Consider the following 21731-nt stretch of genomic DNA (forward strand, 5'->3'; position numbering starts at 1 on the left):
AGAAAACTCTGACCCCTGGGAGTCGGGTGGTGGGGAATAATCTCAGCCATTTATTGACTGTCTTATTGAGGTCAGAAACTGGACTCAGCAGGTTCACTTATATTATTATCTTATTTAATTCCCACAAAAACTCTAGAGGGAAGGAATTATTCTCTCATAAAAGAAGGAACCCAGGCTCTGAGGTTCAATAATTAGCTCGGTTTTCACGGCTAATAAGTAGGAGAGCCGGGATCCAAGCCCACATCTTCTGGCCTCCACATTTGCCTCCCCGCCATGTCTACCAGTCCCCTCACCTAATTGTCCGTGTTGCTTGATGTGCATGGACAGGTGAGATGGCTCCCAAAACCCCTGGCATTTTGAGCAGAGTATGGCTGGGGCTTCCCTCCTGGAAAGCCAGTAAACCTGGGAAATCACAGAGGTGGTGTCCTCTCTACAGGGGCAGTGGTGGGTGAGAGGCCAAGAGCATGTGGTTAGTTCCAGAGAACTGGGGGGAAAGGTTGTCCAGCAAGTGGAAGATGTAGACTCGTGGGCGGGTATCAGGGTTATTTCTATGGGGCAATAAGAGAACACAGTTTGTGCCCAGGGAGAGTGGTGCTCCATGGCAAATGCTACCACAATAGGAGCCAGCTGTCTGCCTAAGAAAATTGATCTCTAAGACCCTAAAACAATTAGTGAGCTGGGAAACAGCACAGGCATATTTCATCCCAGCCTCAATGCACACCTTCAGGGGATTGGCTTTGAAAAGCAGGGTACATCCAGTCAATGGAAGGCGAGGCAACCAGCAACAGATGGTTTTTTAAAAACATGTAGCCTGGAAATTTTCTCATGAATCAAGGAAGATACATGCACAATGCAATCCTGACCTTTTTTTTTTTTTTTTTTTTTCAATGCTTACAAAGAAAATTGAAAGCAGGAAATTTGCTTGCATATCATAGGCTGAGACTCCTACAAGTTATTTTTTCCTTCTGTCTACTTTTTTGCATTTTCTCATTTTTATTGGCCATGAAGTTATTTCAGTAATACTTCATGAGGCAAAACATCAAAATGTACAATTTTGTGAAGCTGTAAATGAGCTAAGAACTTGTTTCCCTTGATTTTTCTTTTCTTCTCCCAGGCAGGATATCTAGCTGCCTCTGAGGATGTATTCTAGTTAGGAAAACATGCTCCTTTCCTTGTATGAAGTGGAATCCAAAGAACAAAAAGCAGCCCCCATGAAGTTCCTGCTCACGCAGTTGCTTAGTCTGGGTAGGTGTGGGGAGCTCACTTTCTTGTATCTCAGCCTTAGGCTCTTGCAACCTTAGCACAGAAGAACAGAAGGGCAACGTTCCCCTAATGGAACTCTCTTGCCTACTTGCTGACAGATTCAAGGTTGTGGATAGGAGGCATTATCACCTCCTTTTGCAGATAACGAAACTTGAGACCATAACAGTAAGTGATGATGTATCTTGACCCCCAATCTGTGCTCATTCAACTTAGAGCACCCCCTCCCCGTACTACCACCAGGCAAAGTGTAGTGCAGGAGGTAAACTCTCTTTCTTTTTTGTTTTTTTTTTTGAGACAGAGTCTCACTTCATCACCCAGGCTGGAGTGCAGTGGTGCGATCTCAGCTCACTACAACCTCTGCCTCAGGGGTTCAAGTGATTCTCATGCCTTAGCCACCTGAGTAGTTGGGATTACAGGCACGGACCACCACACCCAGCTAATTTAGGAGGTAAACGTTCTTAACTGGCGGGCCCAGCTGGACTGCATAAGTCAAGGAAAGACAGAGGGGTAGACGAAAAGAGTTTTCCCTCCTCTTTCTTCCTGTGAGAAGAGCAAGCAGAAAACAGCAGTCTCGTGGGCTGGGTCCCTGCCTGACAGAGGTGGGTGGCTAAAGGCTCTCATCCAAGCTGATGAGCTTGGAGAAAGGAATCTGGGGTGACCAACAACCAGCAAGTAGGGAAATCCCCCGAGGGTGGGTGGGTAGTTGGTGACAGTGCTGGTAGGGAGGGGAGAGCCTGGAGCAGCCACGGAAAGGCCAGTCCTGTACGCAGAGGCCTCAGATCCAAGGGTGGGCCCAGTGACCTCACTCCAGGCCTCCATTGCCCTCCCTCGGCCTGTCCACGTGAGGGGCTGGAGGCAGCTGTGCAGCGATAATGAGGCCCTGGAGGGGAGGTGGTGATCAGGACTGCTGGAATCCAGTGCCGGATGACTCATCTCCCTGTGCCTTAAGTCCTAAACTTGAATTCCAGTTCTTATTCAGCCTGTGGAAGAGCACATCTAAGACAGACACCCTGTATACAGGAGCCATGGGCTGCAATCCCCCGACATTACAATAGTATCTATCATTTCTGAGGACTCATCATGGGCCAGGTCCTGTTCTAAGTGCTTTACCACATAAGGAGCCTTGTCCAAGACTACACACAAGAAGGTGGCAGAGCCGTGATCCCACTCTGCTCCACCTCGCTGGTTCCCAAAGACCTTTGTGCAAAGCCAGCCCTCGAACCTCCTGAATTTTCCCAGATGGTCCTTATTTATAGCTTTCTCCCCAGTTGTTCCCCAAATGCCCTAGAGCCTGCCGAAACCACACTTCCTCATGTGTGTCTGGGAAGGTTGGCTCACTGTGGTCACACACCTGGTTGAATGCATACCTGAAGTTCTGAGGCACCCAGTTCAGCATGTGGGGTCGGCTCTCTCTCAGCCTGGGACTGACCGCCCCCAGGGAGCCATCACCCCTGGCAGACAGAGCCTCCTTTGGACACCATCCCTGGGACCTAGAAGCCGGGAAGCCATCTTTGCTCAACTCCACCTACTGTGAGGAAAATTCCATGGCAGATGGGAGAGGGGAGACCTGTTCTAGACCTCCCCGGTGATAAGCGCTCCTTGGCACCACAGCAGCCCCATCTGTGTCTTCCACAGATCATCCTTTCCACAAACAATAGAAAAGCCCCATCTGGGATTAATTAAGGAGGGCTCAGCCCTGGTCCCGTCCAAGGGAGGCCTCACCCACCACATCTGCGCTGCATACTCATGGCTGCCCTCAGAACTCAGAGGAGAACTAGATCTTAGGGGAGGGGTTCCCCTTCCTCAGGCACTGCCGCGGGGGTGTAGAAAGGAATCATGTGTCCTTTACACGGTGAGATCCATAGAGGGAGCAGGCACCCAAAGATTATGCCATTCATTGGGTCCAGTTTGTCAGTCATCAGGGCCAGAGTGGGCCAGAGGGGCTTTGTCAGGTGAACTCAGACTCTTGTCTGTGCACAAGAGGGCAGCTGCTGAACAGAGATAGGCTGCGAGCTGCGACGAGGGAACCTAAAGCAAGTGTCGCCGGATATCCCCATTATTAGTTATCAACTAACTCTTAGTTGTCAGTTAACATCATAGTTTCCAGGAAATATTTTAGTTTTCTATTAATATTTTAACTACTAGCATCAGAGTCATCAGCAAATATCTAAGTCATCAGTAAACATCTCAGATGTCAGTTTCCCTCTGAGTGAATGTAGTAGACCTCTTAGTCATCATTTACTTCATTATTACTGGTGATACCTTAATTATGCACTAATAATTAGTGGCTGCTAATATCTCGCCTACCAATCATCTTCAGCAATCAACATGTTTTAATTATCAGCTGATAATTGTCAGCTGATAATTCATGTAGCCATAACAAGTAAACCCCCAAATGTCAGTGGTCTGATCCAGCAAACTTTATGTCTCATTCCCATGAGTCTAATCCTCTGGAGAAGGGAACAGGGGAGGGGGTTCTGTTCCTTTCAGTTCCAGCTTGACGGAGGGTTCGTGCAGACTCCACCGTCTTCAGCTCTTGGCTTTCATGGTTGCCCTGGACATCAAATCTAGCCCACAGATAAGGGGGAGGGAGGTGGAGTGTCACAGGGGCTTTGGCCAGGTCTGGAAGCACTGTACGTCACTTCTGCCCACTTCCTCTTGGCTAGAATTCAGCCATGTGCCTTACTTAGCCAATTGCTAGAGGCTGGGTAGCCACTTCCTAGCAGCAACTCTGTAGGAGGGAAGGGGAGCCTGATCTTGGAGGGCAGCTGGCCGCCTCTGCCACATGGACAAATTTTGTTTTCAAATTGTTGCTGGTCAGTGTACACCTAAGTTACCTTCTAAGTATCTCAGGTGTCTGCTGACACCTTGTTTTGCAGCTACTCCTGAGTCACAGCTGTTTGCCTTCTAAATCTGTGACAGTTGCTGTGGGTCTAAAATAGTGGAGCAATCAGACTCTTGTTACCTGCCAAACTGGGATGTTGCCTGCCAAACTGGGATGGCGCCTGCCCCTTGCTCTAGACTTTGCATGGAGATGTGTGAAGTCACGGACATGCTTTGTGCCATTTTATAAAATACCAGGTTTACTCCGAGGGTTTGTTTATTGGTCCCCATTTCTTCCCACCCTCCTTCTGTGAGGCTCACACATTGGTTTGTGAGACAGTTTGGAGTATTTTGGTTTAGGGGGTGTTGGGACATTTTGAAAGGTAGAGAAAGTCAGGCTTCCTAGATGCCCTTCAGGAAACCTGGGAAATTCTCCAGATTCCTGCTCCTAAAAGGTCATGGCTGCTCATTCAGGGTGGAAATGTGACACTTCCCCAGATGCCTCACTGTGCTCTGGTCCAGGAGACTCACACCTCACCCCAACACACACACACACCCCACCCCACCCCCCCACACACACTACATACACCACACACCACCTACACCACACCAGACACATGCACACGTATACACCACATACCACACATTCATACACACCACAAAACTCAGGGCCTGCTTTGGGGGAAGGTAATTTATTTTTGCCTGACAGAAGAACGTGCCTCATATCATGTGGCTGTGGAGGTGGGGAGGGCAATTTAGTCTTGAGAGTTCATCAGAGTCACAGCTGTTAGGGAAGTGCCCGGGCCTGGGGCCAAGGTGGACGGTGAAACAGGAAGGCTGCCCCCATTTCCACATGTGCTCACATGGGGCTCCCCCACCTGAGGCCTCCAACTACAGGTGCGCCGCTGCCCCAACTGCACCCACCTTTGGTGGGAGTCTTCTGTGTGATTAATAAAAAGCATAGTAATAATAATCATATGTAATGGCCATGGTGTATTGTAATAATAATCATATGTAATGGCCTCCCAGGCTCAAGCAATCCTCCTGCCTCAGCCTCCCTAAGAGCTGGGACCATAGGCATGCACAAGCACACCCCGATAATTTTTTGAATTTTTGTACAGACAGGGATGTACTCCCTTTGTGCCACAGATTGAACTTGACAGATGGCCCACAGGGTTAGAGGGGGCTTTCAGGAACCTGTCTGGGCTCTATTGTTTATGAACCACAAGATCTTGGCAGGTTCCTTAACTTCTCTGTGCCTCTGTTTCCTCATCTGTGAAATGGAGAGAATGGCTCCAACCTCTGCCTTGTTGTGAGGGTGCACTGAAGCACTGTGTGTGTAACAGATTCAGGACAGCGCAGGGCACACAGTGAGGGCGCTACTCTTCGGTCAGCCAGCGCTCTTAGGAGGTCGTGCTTCGTCCCGTCGAACCCTCACCAGCCACGTGTGAGGAGCGTGAGGAGCGCTCCACTTCACAGATGAGGAAACAGGTTTGGCAATATCAGGTAACCTGCCTGCGGCCACCTGGCCTCGCCTCTGCGCAGGCAGAAGCCCCACCCTGGCCTGGGAGAGCCTGGGAACCAGTGCCGCATCCTGATGGGGATGGGGACAGGGAAGAGGCAGCCTCCCGCCCTCCAATGCCCTGAGGAACAGCCTCCAGAGGAAGAGGAGTTGCCGGTCTCCCTGGCCTGCCAGGAAAAGGTGAGTCCTGAGGCAGTCCTGTGGGGAGCACTGGCTACCCAGGGAGGGAGGGAGGAGGAGGTCAGAGGCCTGGTCTTGATTCTCATGGGCTTCCCTTCCTGCCGCTCTTCCTTTTCCTGTGGCCACTCAAGACTGCGGGTTCCAGCCTGGGCAACATAGTCAGACCCCATCGCTACAAAAATTTAAAAATTAGCCAGGTGTGCTGGCGCACACTCGTGTCCCCACGTACTCGGGAAGCTGAGGTGAGAGGATCACTTGATCCCAGGATATGGAGGCTGCAGTGAGCTAAGATCCTGCCACTGCACTCCAGCCTGAGTGACAGAGCAAGACCCTATCTCAATGAAAATTGTAAAGACTACTGGGTGACCACAGGTGGGGCGGGTGTTCCCTGGCTGCAGTGGAGATGAGGCCCAATCGAGGTCCATGCTGGGAGCTGCAAGAGGTAGTGACAAACGAGGGCCTCCCAGAGGGTAGCTGAGGCTCAAGACTGGCTTTGGGGGTCAGGAAGAGACAATGGTAGTGGGATGGAGGGGTCTTGCATCTCGTTTTTTTCTAGGTGCCGATCTCTCTCTGAAACCCAAGGGTCAGTTCAAGAGACAGGAATTGTGACTGTCTGTTGCTCCCCCAGGGTGTGTGTGTGCCTGTGCCCACCCTCCCAGGCCTGAGCAGTGGCTCAAGGGCAGAGTCCAGGGGAGAACAAAGAACACCAGGTCACCTAGAGGGTTGTGCTCACCTGCACCTGCTGCCACAACCCCACAAGCTACCACAAGCCTCACTGCTCTGTGGTATGCTAAGCAAATTATATCTGGAGTTAAGTAAGACACAGTCCCCATGAGTTCTGTCCATTCCCCCACCTCCGTGGCCTCCTCACTGCTTCTTGGATAGGCAGGGCACACTCTTGCCTCAAGACCTCACACCTGCTGTCCCTCTACCCAGAGAGCTCCTCCCCACATGGCTCGCTCTCTCATCCTTCTGTTGTCTGCTTCCAGTGAGGTCTTCCCTGACCATCCTACATAAAATACCACCCCACCCCAGCACTCCCTACCCCCTAGCAAATAACAGTATATTTTGCTTAATTTACTGTGTCTTGTTTTATCATTTGTCTTCCCTTCCAGAATATCAGCATCATGAGGGCGGGGACTTTTGCAGCTTTATTTACAGCAGTTTTATCATCTATTGTATCTCCAGACCTGGACTGCCATTCAGACACACCATAGGTGCTCAGTAAGTATTTGAATGAATGAATGAACCCCTGTGCACCTGGATAGTATATTATGGGAGTCAGACAACTCAGTGCAGCCCCTAGATACTCACAGTGGGATCCCAGGACCGGCACCATGGGCATCACCTTGGGTGCTTGTTAGAAATGCTTATTCTTAGACCCCACCCCAGACTTGTTGAATCAGAAGCTGCGCTTTACCAAGATCCTTGGATGATTCCCAAATGCACACTACAGTCTGAGAAGAGCTACACTCATGCTGGAAAGTGGTCCCTGTAGGGCCTTCCCTAGAATGCCCAGCTCACAAAACCCTCATGAACAATGTGGCCCCTGTCCATCTCATGAACCTGTTCTCCGGGTCCTGGACTACCATATGTTCTCCACTCCAGACACAGGAGGCGCAAGCAGGTGTCAGAAACTAGCGCTCCATCTCCCCTCTGGGCCTTCCCAGGGGTTGGTCTCTCCCAGAACACCCTTCCCCGCTCTCCCTGGCTAGCTCCTTGCGTGCCTTGAACAATCACTGAAAGGGTTTAGGTTACAGAGAGGCAAGGTCAGAACCTTTTTAAAAAAAAACAAAACAAAACAGAGTCTCGCTCTTCTCACCCAGGCTGGAGTGCAATGGCACGATCTCGGCTCATTGCAACCTCCTCCTCCCAGGTTCAAGCGATTCTCCTGCCTCAGCCTCCCAAGTAGCTGGGATTACAGGCGCCTGCCACCACCCCCGGCTAAGTTTTTGTATTTTCAGTAGAGACGGGGTTTCACCATGTTGGCCAGGCTCCAGGCTGGTTTCGAACTCCTGACCTCAGGTAGTCCACCCACCTCAGCCTTCCAAAATGTTGGGATTACAGGCGTGAGCCACTGCGCCCGGCCACTCAGAACCATTTTTAGAAAAAACTTTCTGGTTGTAGTGAACACAGTGAATCAGGGGCAAGAGACTGAACAGGAGGCTTCAGCCACTGCCCGGAGCAAGGTGGTGAGGAGCTCACTTGGGGCCAGCCCCCGAGCATACAGGGAATGTCTGGCGCTCTGGGTGAGGGCAGAGCTATGGAATAAGAGAGATGGGGCAGGTGGGGCAGTGTTGCCAGTGGACAGGCCCTGGAAGCATGCTGGAAAGGGAAAGACCAGGCCTGGAACATCAGCACGTTACTAGGGTAGAGGGTGCTGCCTTGTGGGGAGAGCCAGGAGGGCAGGCTCATTTAGGGGTCCAGAGCCTACAGCTGAGGGGGCCTGGCTGTGAAGGGGTCACCCTGTGCCCTTGAGCCACCATACCTGAACCTGCTTTTATCCTCCGGAGGAAATTGAGTTAAACTCCTAAGATACTTAATACCTTGAGTTAATCTCCTAAGATAGGATATCAGGATAGGGTGAACTGAAAACATGTCCATTCCAAGGAGGCATGTCCCTGGGGCCAGCCTTTGGGGTCTGATGGCTGAAGTGAGTCAGCAGAGTGTGTTTCACCCTGCGTGGCCCATGGAGAGGCCTCTGGGGGACAAGTGCCCATTTGCTTCCCTGATGGCTACCTCTCTGCCCATGTACAGAAGGTGGCAAGAAGGCAGGAGAAGAAAGGCCCCAGCTCTATATCTCTTTGTTGTAACCATCACAAGGACATGGGACTCAGGCTGCAGAGGCCTTCAGAGGTCTTCTAGCCCAGGGATGCTCAGCTGCCTCCCCAGTCCCTCCTTCAGGGAACCTGCTCACCTCATGAGAAACAAACCACCATTTTTGGAGGAGTTTGAATACAGTTTCTCAGCATCTTGTTGCAATCGCTATGCACAGGGAGGTTTAAGACTCTACAGCTGGCTTCTCAATTGTGGGGAGCATTTTGTCGCCATGGAGCCTGCAGAACCAACCTGCCCTCCCCACGGCTGGATGACCTGTCTCACCAGTGCACAGTTCTCCAGTTTGGCATCTCTGAAGTCAAGATGTGTTCTTAAAGGGAAAAATTGTGATGTCATTGCTGCAAATCCTGCACAATGGCCACTGGTAACTTGGAAGAAAATCCCAGAGACAAGAGTGGAGCAGCTTGTTAGGAAATGCCACATCCTCAGTGCTCGTGACGATGGGAAGGATCAGAGCATAGAAGACGTGGACGTCACAATTCTTGTACAACAGTGATTCAGAAGAGTTCCGAATGGGAACAAATTTCAGCCATGCTGTAACCAACTTATTTTACTTGTATTTTCCTTTTTTTATATGTATCATAGTGATATATGGTAAAATTTATCTAAATAATGGCCGGGCACAGTGGCCCATGCCTGTAATCCCAGCACTTTGGGAGGCAGAAATGGGCAAATCACTTGAGGTCAGGAGTTTGAGACCAGCCTGGCCAACATGGCGAAATCCCGTCTCTACTGAAAATACAAACATTAGCCGGGCATGGTGGTACATGCCTGTAATCCCAGCTACTTGGGAGGAGGCTGAAGCACGAGAATCGCTGGAACCTGGGAGGCAGAGGTTGCAGTGAGTGGAGATTGTGCCACTGCACTCCAGCCTGGGTGACAGGGTGACATTTTGTCTAAAAATAATAATAATCTAAATTAAAAAATAATAATCTAAATAAGTCTGAAAGATATAGTTCAATAAGTATAGAATTAAAAATCTAAGTAATAAGAGAACACTGTGCCATAGTTTAACGTCAGCATTTTTTGTTTGTGTGTGCATGTGTGTGTGGTGCATGCACATTAAAATCAATGAGATCTTTGATTTAATGAAATATGGATAATTGTCCATTGAAGTCTACTTAATACCTTGAGTTGAACTCCTAAGATAGCATTGTACTGAAATCATCTTGGTGTCTGTTTTCCCTCCTAGGCTACTTCCTTGAGGGCTGAGCAGCACCTTGATGGTGGAGAGTCTCCCAAATCTAACACAATGTACAGTAAGTAGGTGAGCGTAGTAATGTGCTCTCTGTCACCTAGTGGGTTTGGGTAGTGGTGTGTTCCTATATACCAGCCATAAAGGTGCCTGCATTTTTTCTGGGAGGGTGGGCAGAGTTTAGAATCCCTAAACCACTTCATCAGCAAGGCCCCTGGTGTGGTTGTAGAGATTGTACACTGCACAAAGGCACCCAGACAAGGGGCCCAGTGGGGCTGAAATTGGTGCCCAAGCCACGTGCCCGTGGACTGCCCAGTACAGGCAGCTTTTCTCATTTTTACAAATATGCAATGGGGGTGATCAGTGGATTTGTTCCTCAGCCGCTAAGTGGAATTCTCCCTGCAGTGCCTCTGACCTTAGGAGTCCTAAGCAGCTGGTCAGGATGGGCTAAAAGTCTGACCTTTGGATTGGCCCAGATGAATGTTGTTGGGGCGGAGGAAGTGGTTACAGACTTTTGGGTGAAGCTGGCGGTGCAGGAAAAACTTTAATTCTGATGCTGACCTTACGCCGGCTCTGTGACCTCAAGTTACTGAAACACAAATGGGATTTTGATTTCTTTAATTCCAAAGTTGACTCGGGGGTGCCAGCTGGTGGGTAGGGTGGGAGTTCTGAGAGGAAACAGTGCTGAAAATAGTTTGGGGACATTCTGTAAGTTGAAAACTGCTGAGCAGCCCTAAATGATGCCTGGAGATTTCTCCTCATGGGGAACAAAAGGGTAACAATTGGAGGGTTTCCTGCTTGGCCCTTCAGTTAAGACTTTGGCTCTGGTCTCTCCAGCTGCCACAGAATCACTGATTGTTGAGGATCAGCCGTGGGGCATCGTCTGAACACAGTAGCCCATTGCAAATATAGTTCGCGTGTGTTTTCAAGTCTTGGTGGCCAAGAGCTGGGCTGACCCCAGGAGTGAAGAAGCTGGATGGGGAGGCAAAGACAGCTGCGAGGAGGGAGTGAGGGAGCTGCTGGAGGAAGCACTGTGGGTCTATTTTAAGACTGGAAAATTGGAAAGCTCAGGAAGTACAATGTGTTTCAGTAACGGGGCCCAGCAATCCCTGGCCTTCGCTGGGATATTTCCCCTGAGGTGAGAGTACAAAAGGACTGAACATTTCTATTTACCAAAATGCTGAGGCCAGAGCCCATGGGGCTGGGAAGGGGAGAAAGGTGGGGAGGACAACCAAGTGTTTAAACCAGATAGAACCCACGGGTGTGTTGGTGGTTCTGGGCCTTGGCTGTGGATCAGAATGGGCCTCTCTGGGCCAGAACTGAAAACCACTGGGCAGTGGAATAATGGAGAGATTGGCAGACGATGGCCTGTGGGCCAAAGCTGGCCTAGCATCTGTTTTTGTAAATGAAGTTGTATTGGAACACTGCCATGCTCAATTGTTTATATATCATCTGTGTCTGCTTTTGAACAGAGTTGAGTAGTTGCGACAGAGACTTTATGTCCTACAAAGTCTAAAATATTTATTATCTACCCCTGTACAGAGAAAATCTGTCAGTGACACAAGGGTCACTGGGCTTGGGGGTCTAAAAACTTGGGTTCAGTTCTAGTGTACCTATATCCCTATCTGGTGACCTAGGGCAAAGCTTTAGCTTCTCCAGTTTCTTTCTCTGTAAATCAAGTAGCAATGCCCATCTTACCGAGGTGTGAATATTGGATAGATAATATATTTATTGTACTCCTCTAAGGTATTTTTAGTTATTATTTTAGATATTACAACATACAACCTTATAATAATCTTCCTTGAGTTAATATTATACCACTTTACAAACAAGGTGAAAAATTGAACCATTCTTGCAACAGTTTCCCTTCCTTGTCCTTTGAGGTATGGTCATATACTTTTTCTACATATTTTATAAATCCATATAAATGCATATTATTTTTGCTTCAGACAGTTAAGTCTCAAAGAAATTTTTAAAAGAAAAAATACTTTTATATTTACCCCAATAGTTACCATTTCTGGAGTTTTTTCTCCTTCTTGTAGTTCTGGGCTTCAATCTGAGATAAATTCCCGTTAGCTTAAAGCATTTTCTTTAGTGTTTCTTATAGTGGTTCTGCTGGCAGTAAGTTCTCATAGCTGTGGTTTGAGAAACCTTTCTTTCCCTATTCCATACTGGATATAGCCTTCTTGCATGGTACTTTTTTTTTTTCCAACATTTTAGATGTCATTCCATTGACTCCTGGATTTCATTGTTTCAGATGAAAATTAACCATCATTCTTTTTGTTGTTTGTATTAAAGATAATGTTTTCTTTCTTTTGGCTACTTAGAAGATTTTCTCTTTTAACCCTAAAGATTTTATCTATAGTTTGACTAGGATATGCCTAGTTGTAGTTTTTTTCTTTGCATTTATCCTGCTTGGGGTTTTTAAGATTTAGGAATTTGTGGGTTGGTATCTTTCATCAGTTTTGGAAAATTGTCAGCCATTAAATCTTCAATTATTTCTCCCCCAATTTCACCTCTCTTCTCTTTCTGGTATATCACTTAAATTTACATTTGATCATTTGATATTGTCTCACAGTCCTCTGACAGTCTACTCTGTAGTTTTTTTTTAATTTTAAAAAGAAATACAGTTGTGAGAAATTATTAATAGAGATCCTTTGAACCCTTTACCTAGTTTCCCCCAGTGATAACATCTTGCAGAACTACAGTATATCACAACCAGGATACTGTCTTTGATAAAATCCATCAATCTTATTCAGATGTTCTTAGTTCTACTTGTATTGATTGTGTGTGTGTGTGCACGTGCACACATGCATTTAGTCTTTGCAATTCAATCACAGATGTATGTTCATGTATGCACCATCACAGTCCAGATTCAGAACAATTTCATCGCTACAACGTTTCCTCAAGTTACCTTTTTATAGCCACCCCCATCTTCCTACTATACCCCTACTTAATCACTAACGTCTCTGGCAACCACTAATCTGTTCTTCATCTCTATAATTTGGATATTCAAGGATGTTACATAATTGGTATTATATAGTATGTGGCCTTTTAGATTGCCTTTTTATACTCAGCAGAATTCCCTTGAGATTCATCCAAGTTGTTGCATTATTAATAGTTCATTTTTTTATCATTGAGTTGAATTCTATGGTATGAATATATCATTGTTTTTTTTTGTTGTTTTTTTTTTTTTTTTTTTTGAGACGGAGTCTCGCTCTGTCACCCAGGCTGGAGTACAGTGGCCGGATCTCAGCTCACTGCAAGCTCTGTCTCCCAGGTTTATGCCATTCTCCTGCCTCAGCCTCCCGAGTAGCTGGGACTACAGGCGCCCGCCACCTCGCCCGGCTAGTTTTTTTGTATTTTTAGTAGAGACGGGGTTTCACCGTGTTAGCCAGGATGGTCTCGATCTCCTGACCTCGTGATCCGCCCGTCTCGGCCTCCCAAAGTGCTGGGATTACAGGCTTGAGCCACCGCGCCCAGCCTGAATATATCATTGTTTAACCATTCACCCATCAAAGGACATCTTGGTTATTTCCAGTTTTGGCTATTGTCTGTAAAGCTGCTATGAACATTCACGTACAGGTGTTTGTGTAAATATAACTTCTCATTTCTCTGGGTAAATGTCTGCTGTGGTTTGAATATCTCTTCTAAAACTCTTACTGAAAATTAATCCCCAATGGCAGTATTGAGAAATGGGACCTTTAAGAGGTGATTGGCAGGCCGGGCGCAGGGGCTCACACCTGTAATCCCAGCACTTTGGGAGGCCGAGGCTGGTGGATCACCTGAAGTCAGGAATTCAAGACCAGCCTGGCCAAAATGGCGAAACCCCATCTCTACTAAAAATACAAAAATACAAAAATTAGCCGGGCATGTTGGCACATGCCTGTAATCTCAGCTACTCAGGAGGCTGAGGCAGGAGAATTGCATGAACCCAGGAAGCAGAAGTTGCAGTGAGCTTAGATCGCACCACTGCACTCAAGCCTGGGCGACAGGCTTTTTTTGGAGACTCCATCTCAAAAAAAAAAAAAAAAAAAAAAAAAGGTGATTGAATTACACTATTAATTGATTAGTGGATTGATGAGTTATCATGGGAAGGGAATTGGTGACCTTATAAAAAGAAGAAAAGAGACAAGATGGCAAGTTAGCCATGCTAAGCCCCTCACCACGTGATGCCCTGCGCCCCCCTCAGGACACCAGAGTTCCCACCAGCAAGAAGGCTCTCACCAGATGCAGCCTCTTGACCTTGGACTTCTCAGGCTACATAACTGTAAAAAATAAATTCCCTTTCCTAATACATTACCCAGTGTCAAGTGTTCTGTTACAAGCAATAGAAAATGGATTAAAACACTGCCCAAGAATGCAATTCCTAGATCACAGGATAATTGTATATTTACTGGCATGTGTTTTGGGTTCTCTAATTCTTTCTTCTTCTGTGTGGACTCTATCATTAAATTAAGGTTTTATTTCTCTGTCAAATACTTCATATTTTCCTATATTTGCCTATCTTTTTACATAAATTCTTTAACATATTTAAATAGTTATCTTAAACGTTTGTTTGCTAATCCTAGCATCTGGGTTATCTGTGGGTCTGCTTCTGTTGATCATTTCTTTTTGTCTGATGAAGGATCACATTGTCTTTCACATGTCTTATCATTTTTTCAGTGTATGCCAGAGATAGATATAAAAGCACAGGAGAGAGTGAGGTGTATAATATTCCCCCCGGAAAGAACTATTATCTTTCAGGAAGCTAGAGAGAGGGGCCCACCTGCTCAAGAGCTGCATTTTGTGAACACTGAGATGCAGCCTTGGTAATTTCGGTTCACTTAGTTTCAACTCTTGAGTGTGGTATCAGGCCGCCCCCTCCAGCAGAGGTGGTCTCTAAACAGGTGCTAAGCAGATTTGGCAACACTGAATGGCATCCCCAAGAAGTCTGCTGGGTTTCTGCAGGACACTCTTCTTTACCAAGCCAACCACCATTATCTTACGAGGCTTCCTGGAGGGAACCTCCAGATTATGTGAGGGGTCTCCTTCTTCATGCTTTTGCCACATTGCTTTGGGATGGTTTGGATTATCTCCTGCTCCCTCCATCCCCCCACACCATGTATGCTTCTTGATAACAGGGACTGTGCCTCATCCATCTATGTTTCCCATTGATGCATAGTGGTTATGAGTTGGGTCAAAAGCGAACACAATAAATGTTTGTTGAATGAACAAATCTCTGGAGGAAGAATATGTTAACAGAGTGGTGGCGGGTCACCATAGCACTTAGAACAGGGTTTTGCACTGGGCCTGTAGTTGATCCCAGAGTAGAGAAGGCCCTACTAGTATGTCCAGCCCATCTGATGGTTGTGGCTTTTTCATAAGCAGTTATGAAAAGGAGACAGCAAAGTGATTGAAGGCATGGGAACCAACATTAACCTTTCTCTTCAAGTTTTGAGGATGGTTGTTATGGGGGGAGAAGCATATTTGGAGCAATTTATGCATATCTGGATGGAACTATGGAGCTCCCTTGAGGATGAAAAGAAGCTGTAGACATTGGCTTCCCATCATAGAGGCCTGGATAAAGGTGGAGGTGACCCAGAGACAGCCTTCCTCACTGGCCAGTGGCACACTGACACCTACCCAGTGTCACTTTGTAAATTTGTTTCCAACATAAAATCTGTATGCATGCCAGAGTCATCAGCTATATGTGATGAAAATGAGGGTGGATGGGCAACCCATTCTGCAGGAAAAAAATATAGTCCTCATGTCTGAATAATGGATCCTGGGGAGTGGTTTTGACTTCTCCTGGCATGGGAGACAGAAGCAGACACAGCAAGATGATGCCCATGTGAAATGGTGAGATATTGGCTTCTATGTGGGGGCAAATGATGAGGACTAAGGGGACAGATGGAAATCTCTGGCTTCAGAGGATGATGAGAGTCAGTCAACTGAAAATTAGGAGGTAGGGCGGTCCCAGCAGAGGGGGTGGCATATATGCAATGCTAAGTGGCAGGAAAGTTCTAAGTGTCTTTGAGGAAGTGAAAGGCAAATGTGACCTGGGCACAGCAAATAAAGGCAGGGGACCATGAAGAGAAGGACTGGAGCCAGCTTCGCCACATTAAGGATTCTGGATTTATTCAAAGGTGATGCTCCATTTGCAGGTTCAAAATACTGACTGCAATGAACATGGGTTGAATAAACAATGAGAGAGTGAATGAATGACTATTATCAAGTAAAGAGATGAGAGGCACACAAGCATAAAAATGGAGACCCAAGTAATTCCATTTACTGAAGAAGGAACAGTGAGGCCTTATTCAAGGGCAGAGGTGCTGAGAATTTCTCTCCTGGACTGCACCATGGAAATTCAGATGTTTCTAGCTGTAGGGGAAGCCTTCACTTTCCCAGGTGTGGGTCTGTTCTTTAATATAGTGTAAAGGTAGAGGAAAAACTTCCTCTCCTCACCGAACTGACAAAAGGCAGATTAACAGAAGAGAAGGGTGTGCAAAATCTGTTAATGCTTGTACGAACATGGGAGCTGTGCACAAAGTATAAGACTTGAAGAGAGGCCAGGTGGTTGAGGGTTTAATACTCTCTTCATAGGGAGAGATGTGTGGACACAGGAGGCAGACATTATTTTGTAAATGATTGTTTAGATGACCATTACACCACCTTCTTCTGCTCCACACCCCTCCTTCCTCTCTCCTTCTCTATTCAAAACACCCAGAATCCCTGGTGAGGGCCAACAAGTGTCACATCCCCTGACAAACAGGAGGAGGAACTGTTGACCACACCCCAGTGCCCTTTACTTTTTCAGTGTGAAGTCACATGTAGTCTGCACTTGACCGTGGGAATCATTGGCTCATGGAGACACCAGTAATGGGGATACTCAGTTACTTGAGTGGACATGGATTAAGTAAGACAGCCCCAAACATAAGCTGGGCCTCTGTGTCAGTATCCTCCAGCAGGCCACACAAAGGTATGGGGCACAATGCACACTTCTCAGGAGAGGACAAGGTGTCCCAAATCATGGACAACCATCGGGATGAAACTATGCATAACGCCGCCCTTGCCCTCCAGGCAGCAGACACGGGGGCTTTTTGCTGCTGTCTCCCATAAATTACTGGAAGCTTCAGGTATGTTCGTTCAAGTTCTCTGAGAAGTAGATACCAAGATGGGATAAGACATGCAAGAGATGTATTGGAGAAAATGCCTGTGCAGGAGAACAGAGAGCAAGATGGGGGCATTGGGAGAACCATCAGATTTTGATGCAGTCTGACCCCTGTGAAGGAGAGAAGTAAAGGAGGTCTTAGACAGCTGTTTAGGGGAATCCCTGGGTCAGAGTCACCTGTCAGTGGAGCCCCACATCTCTCAGGAATAGGCCTGCCCGAGTATCCCCCTACTCAGCCATAGGCTGGTAGCAGCCTGTGGGAGGCATGGCCTTGGCACAGATGGGGTGGCAGGTCCTAAGCACAGTGTCTGGGGTCTCTGGCAATCACACTCCCACAGTGGAAGGTTGGAGGGCCTGCCAGTCCTCTCCACAGCCTGCCACCAGCTCGGCCCCTAGCCAGTCCCAGCAAAGTCAGTTCCAAAGGCGGTGGGACTGTGGGAGGGAAACAGCCATCCCCACACAAGCCTCCCTGCACACCTCGAGGGAAGGTCACCCAGGACAGCCAGTCCACAGCAGAGGGAGCATCCGTGAGGCACTTTCACGTCAATAGAGGAAATCAAACCATGAAATCATTTCCAACACAAAAGCCCATTTATTTTAACAAGAGAAAATATTAGTGGCTCCAAACAGCCCTCAGACATGATGGGTGCCCTGTGGACGTCTGTGATGCCGTGTGGTCCGTTCACAGTTCCTGGAAGGCACAGAGCGTATCTTTTCCATGTTTTGGGTTTTGTTTTTTTTTTTAATGGACTTAGAGGGTTGTGAGCATTTTGCAAAAGAATCAAACACCATGCCAGTTGCCAGTCTGTGCCAGCACCTTTGACTCCCAGTCTGGCCCTGCTCCGTGGCAGGATTTAGATTTAAAATCCATTTTTCTAAGAAGACAGGATGGTGAACATGTAAGTCTGATATTCAGTCTCCAGGCCTGGTGACTTGCTCTTCTGAGACCCCAAAGCCCAGGAGAGATGCTGCACTCGGTTCTCTCCATGTTCCGTCTGAACATCACCTGCTTCAGTTCCCCAGTAGACTGGTTGTGCCGATTGACCTGCTATATCACACAGCTGTGGCCTCGGGGCTATGTTTTTATCTCCTAAGTGGTTAAGGTTTAAAGATGGGGAGCAGAGTGGGCGGGAAAGGGCGGGAGGACGTCAGCAGATGTGAAATCAGGCAGACAAAAATAAACAGGGTACTCTTCCTTCCTGTCTGTAGGGCTCATCACCTCTGAGAGGTGGGTCACTTCTCCTCCCTGGGAGCAGCTGGGGAACTGCTTCACAGCCACATCCTCAGTTCACAGTTTCTCTAGCAGCTTCTAGGGTTTTCCCGAGCCTGCCCTCAAGCTGCGACCATGTGGATTAATGAAAATGTCACAGGGGCTTTTTCTTTTTGAGGCTGCCTTATACATGTAGCTCAAATGTTCCCAAGTCCTCTGGCCTTCTGGAGTCACCCATTTTTTTTAACTTTTATTTTAGATTTAGGGGTACATGTGAAAGTTTGTTACATAGGTAAACATGTGTCACAAGGGTCTGTTGTACAGATTGTTTCATCATCCAGCTATTAAGCCCAGTACCCAATATTTTTTCTGCTCCTCTCCCTCCTTTCACCATCCACCCTCAAGTAGGCCCCAGTGTCTGTTGTTCTCCTCTTTGTGTCCGTAAGTTCTTTTTTTTTTTTTTTTTTTTTTTTTTTTTTGAGACAGAGTCTTGCTCTGTCACCCAGGCTGGAGTGCAGTGGTGAGATCTCGGCTCACTGCAAGCTCCACCTCCCGGATTCACGCCATTCTCCTGCCTCAGCCTCCCGAGTAGCTGGGACTACAGGCGCGTGCCATATACCTGGCTAATTTTTTTGTATTTTTAGTAGGGACGGGGTTTCACCATGTTAGCCAGGATGGTCTCGATCTCCTGATCTCGTGATCTGCCCGCCTCGGCCTCCCAAAGTGCTGGGATTACAGGCGTGAGCCACTGCGCCCGGCCTTCATCACCCAGCTATTAAGCCCAATACCCAATAGTTAATTTTGCTGCTCCTCTCCCTCCGCCCACCCTTCATCCTCAAGTAGACCCAGTGTCTGTCATTCCTTTATTTGCGTCCATAAGAGCTTATCATTTAGCTCCCATGTATAAGTGAGAACATGCAGTATTTGGTTTTGTGTTCCTACATTAGTTTGCTGAGGATAATAGCCGCCGGCTCCAATCTACTTATTTTATTACTCAAATAAAATAGATCCAACCACTAATCTCATGAAACTAGGAGAAGTTGTGCCCTCTCACCACTGAAACTAGCCCATTCAAGGTCACCAATGACCTTCATGTTGCAAAGCCAATGATACTTTCAACCCTCATCTTAATTCTACAGACACATTCTTCTTTCTCTTCTCCTGCCTCCTGGCCGTGCTGTCTCAGCCTCATTTTCTGGCTCTTTCCTCTCTTTGAACTCCTGGGGGCTTGGTCCTGGACCCTCTATTCTTCTCATTCTTCTCTATACCCTCTGCCCAGATGAGCTTACTCAGGCCCACGGCATCAAACACCAATGGCACCAAATTTCACATCCACTGATGAAAATGCCTTTGTAAAAATGACATTGAGAAAAATCTGGCATAGGAAAATTATGAAAGTGAAAGAAATCTGACCTGACTCTATCTTGCTTCAAACCTTCACACTACCCTTGTTCTCGCCTGGGCATAGGCCAAACTAACTTTGGGAGGAATTTAGTTTATAGTTTAACTCTGTTATTATTTTTTAGAGAAAAGGTCTTGCTCTGTTACCCAGGCTGGGGTGCAGTGGCACAATCATATAGTTCACTGCAGCCCTGAACTCCAGGGCTCAAGTGATCCTCCCACCTCAGCCTGCCAAGTAGCTGGAACTACAGGCATACACCACCACTTCTGGCTAATTTTTTCTTTCTTTCTTTCTTTTGAGACAGAGTCTCACTCTGTCTCCCAGGCTGGAGTATAGTGGTGTAATCTTGCCTCATTGCAACCTCCGCCTCCTGGGTTCAAGCAATTCTCCTGCCTTAGCCTCCCAAGTAGCTGGGATTACAGGCATGCACAACCACGCCTGGCTAATTTTTGTATTTTTAGTAGAGATGGGGTTTTGCCATGTTGGCCAGGCTGATCTCAAACTCCTGACCTCAGGTAATCCACTCGCCTCGGCCTCCCAAAGTCCTGGGGTTATAGGTGTGAGCCACTGTGCCTGGCCTTTTTTTTTTTTTTTTTTTTTTTTTTTGAGACAGAGTCTCGCTCTGCCACCCAGACTGGAGTGCAGTGGTGCAATCTCAGCTCACTGCAACCTCTGTGTCCCGGGTTCAAGCGATTCTCATGCCTCAGCCTCCCAAGTAGCTAGGATTAGAGGTGCATGCCACCACGCCTGGCTAATTTTGTATTTTTAGTAGAGACGGGGTTTCACCATGTTGGCTAGAGTAGTCTTGAACTCCTGACCTCAAGTGATCCGCCCACCTCAGCCTGCCAAAGTGCTGGGATTACAGGTGTGAGCCACCATGCCTGGCTCACTCCTGGGTAATTTTTTTTTTTTTTTTTTAATTTTGTAGAGACAAGATCTCATTATGCTGCTCAGGCTGGTCTCAAACCCCTGGCTTCAAGTGATCCTTCTGCCTCAACCTCCCAAAGTGTCAAGATATACAGGTGTGAGCCACCGTAGCCGGTGTATAGTTTAACTTTGAAACAAAAATGTTAACAGCCCTCCCCGAAGCAAACTCCCTCCTTGCTTGGGGACCAGACTACCTTTGTAAAAGTAACAAATTGGAGGCCAGGTGAGGTGGCTCACGCCTCTAATCCCAGCACTTTGGGAGGCCGAGGTGGGTGGATCACGAGGTCAGGAGATCAAGACCATCCTGGCTGACACAGTGAAACCCAGTCTCTACTAAAAATACAAAAAATTAGCTGGGCGTAGTGGCAGGTGCCTGTAATCCCACTACTCAGGAGGCTGAGGCAGGAGAATTGCTTGAACCCAGAGGCAGAGGTTGCAGTGAGCTGAGATCATGCCATTGCACTCCAGCCTGGGTGATAGAGCGAGACTCCATCTCAAAAACAAATAAATAAACAAACAAACAAAACAAATTGGCCACATTAAGGGAGGAGACCACCCCTCATATTGTCTTATGCCCAATTTCTGCCTCCAAAGAAAGAAGTAAAAACTAAAAGGCAGAAATGAAATCCACAAGCAGACAGCCCGGCACCACATCTTAGGCCTGGTAGTTAAAGATTGACCCCTGACCTAATCGGTTATGTTATCTACAGATTACAGACATTGTATGGAAAAGCACTGTGAAAATCCCTGTCCTGTTCTGTTCCATCCTAATTACTGGTTTATGCAGCCCCCAGTCGTGTACCCCCTGCCTGCTCAATCAATCACAACCCTCTCACACAGACCCCCTTAGAGTTGTAAGCCCTTAAGAGAGACAGGAATTGCTCATTCGGGGAGCTCGTTTGTTGTAGACATGAGTCTTGCCAAAGCTCCCGGCCGATTAAAGCCCTTCCTTCTTTAACTCCGTGTCTGAGGGGTTTTGTCTGTGGCTGGTCTTGCTACAACATGATTAGAAAGTATGGCCCAGGAGTCACGCAGCCAGAGGCCACAAGATCACTAACCTCCCCAATTGCTCCTGTAGATAATATTACTCTTATAAAACCTAAGATTGATATTTGAGGTATTTTTCAGATCCCATGTTCTGATGGACCAGCTGACACCACCCAGACAGGTAATCTGGCTCAACTAGTTCTGCAATCCCACTCAGGAATAGAAGACAGC

The 21731-nt window shown here is 47.4% G+C and overlaps 1 protein-coding gene across 1 annotated transcript in view; it reads right to left on the bottom strand.

Moving 5' to 3' along the window:
• KIAA1143 (KIAA1143 ortholog) overlaps positions 1–21731 on the bottom strand; it is a 940736-nt gene that overhangs the window by 814534 nt on the left and 104471 nt on the right. The window lies entirely within an intron of this gene.

This window comes from Macaca thibetana, chromosome 2, assembly GCF_024542745.1.
Source record: "Macaca thibetana thibetana isolate TM-01 chromosome 2, ASM2454274v1, whole genome shotgun sequence".
NCBI classification, from domain to species: Eukaryota; Metazoa; Chordata; class Mammalia; order Primates; family Cercopithecidae; genus Macaca; species Macaca thibetana.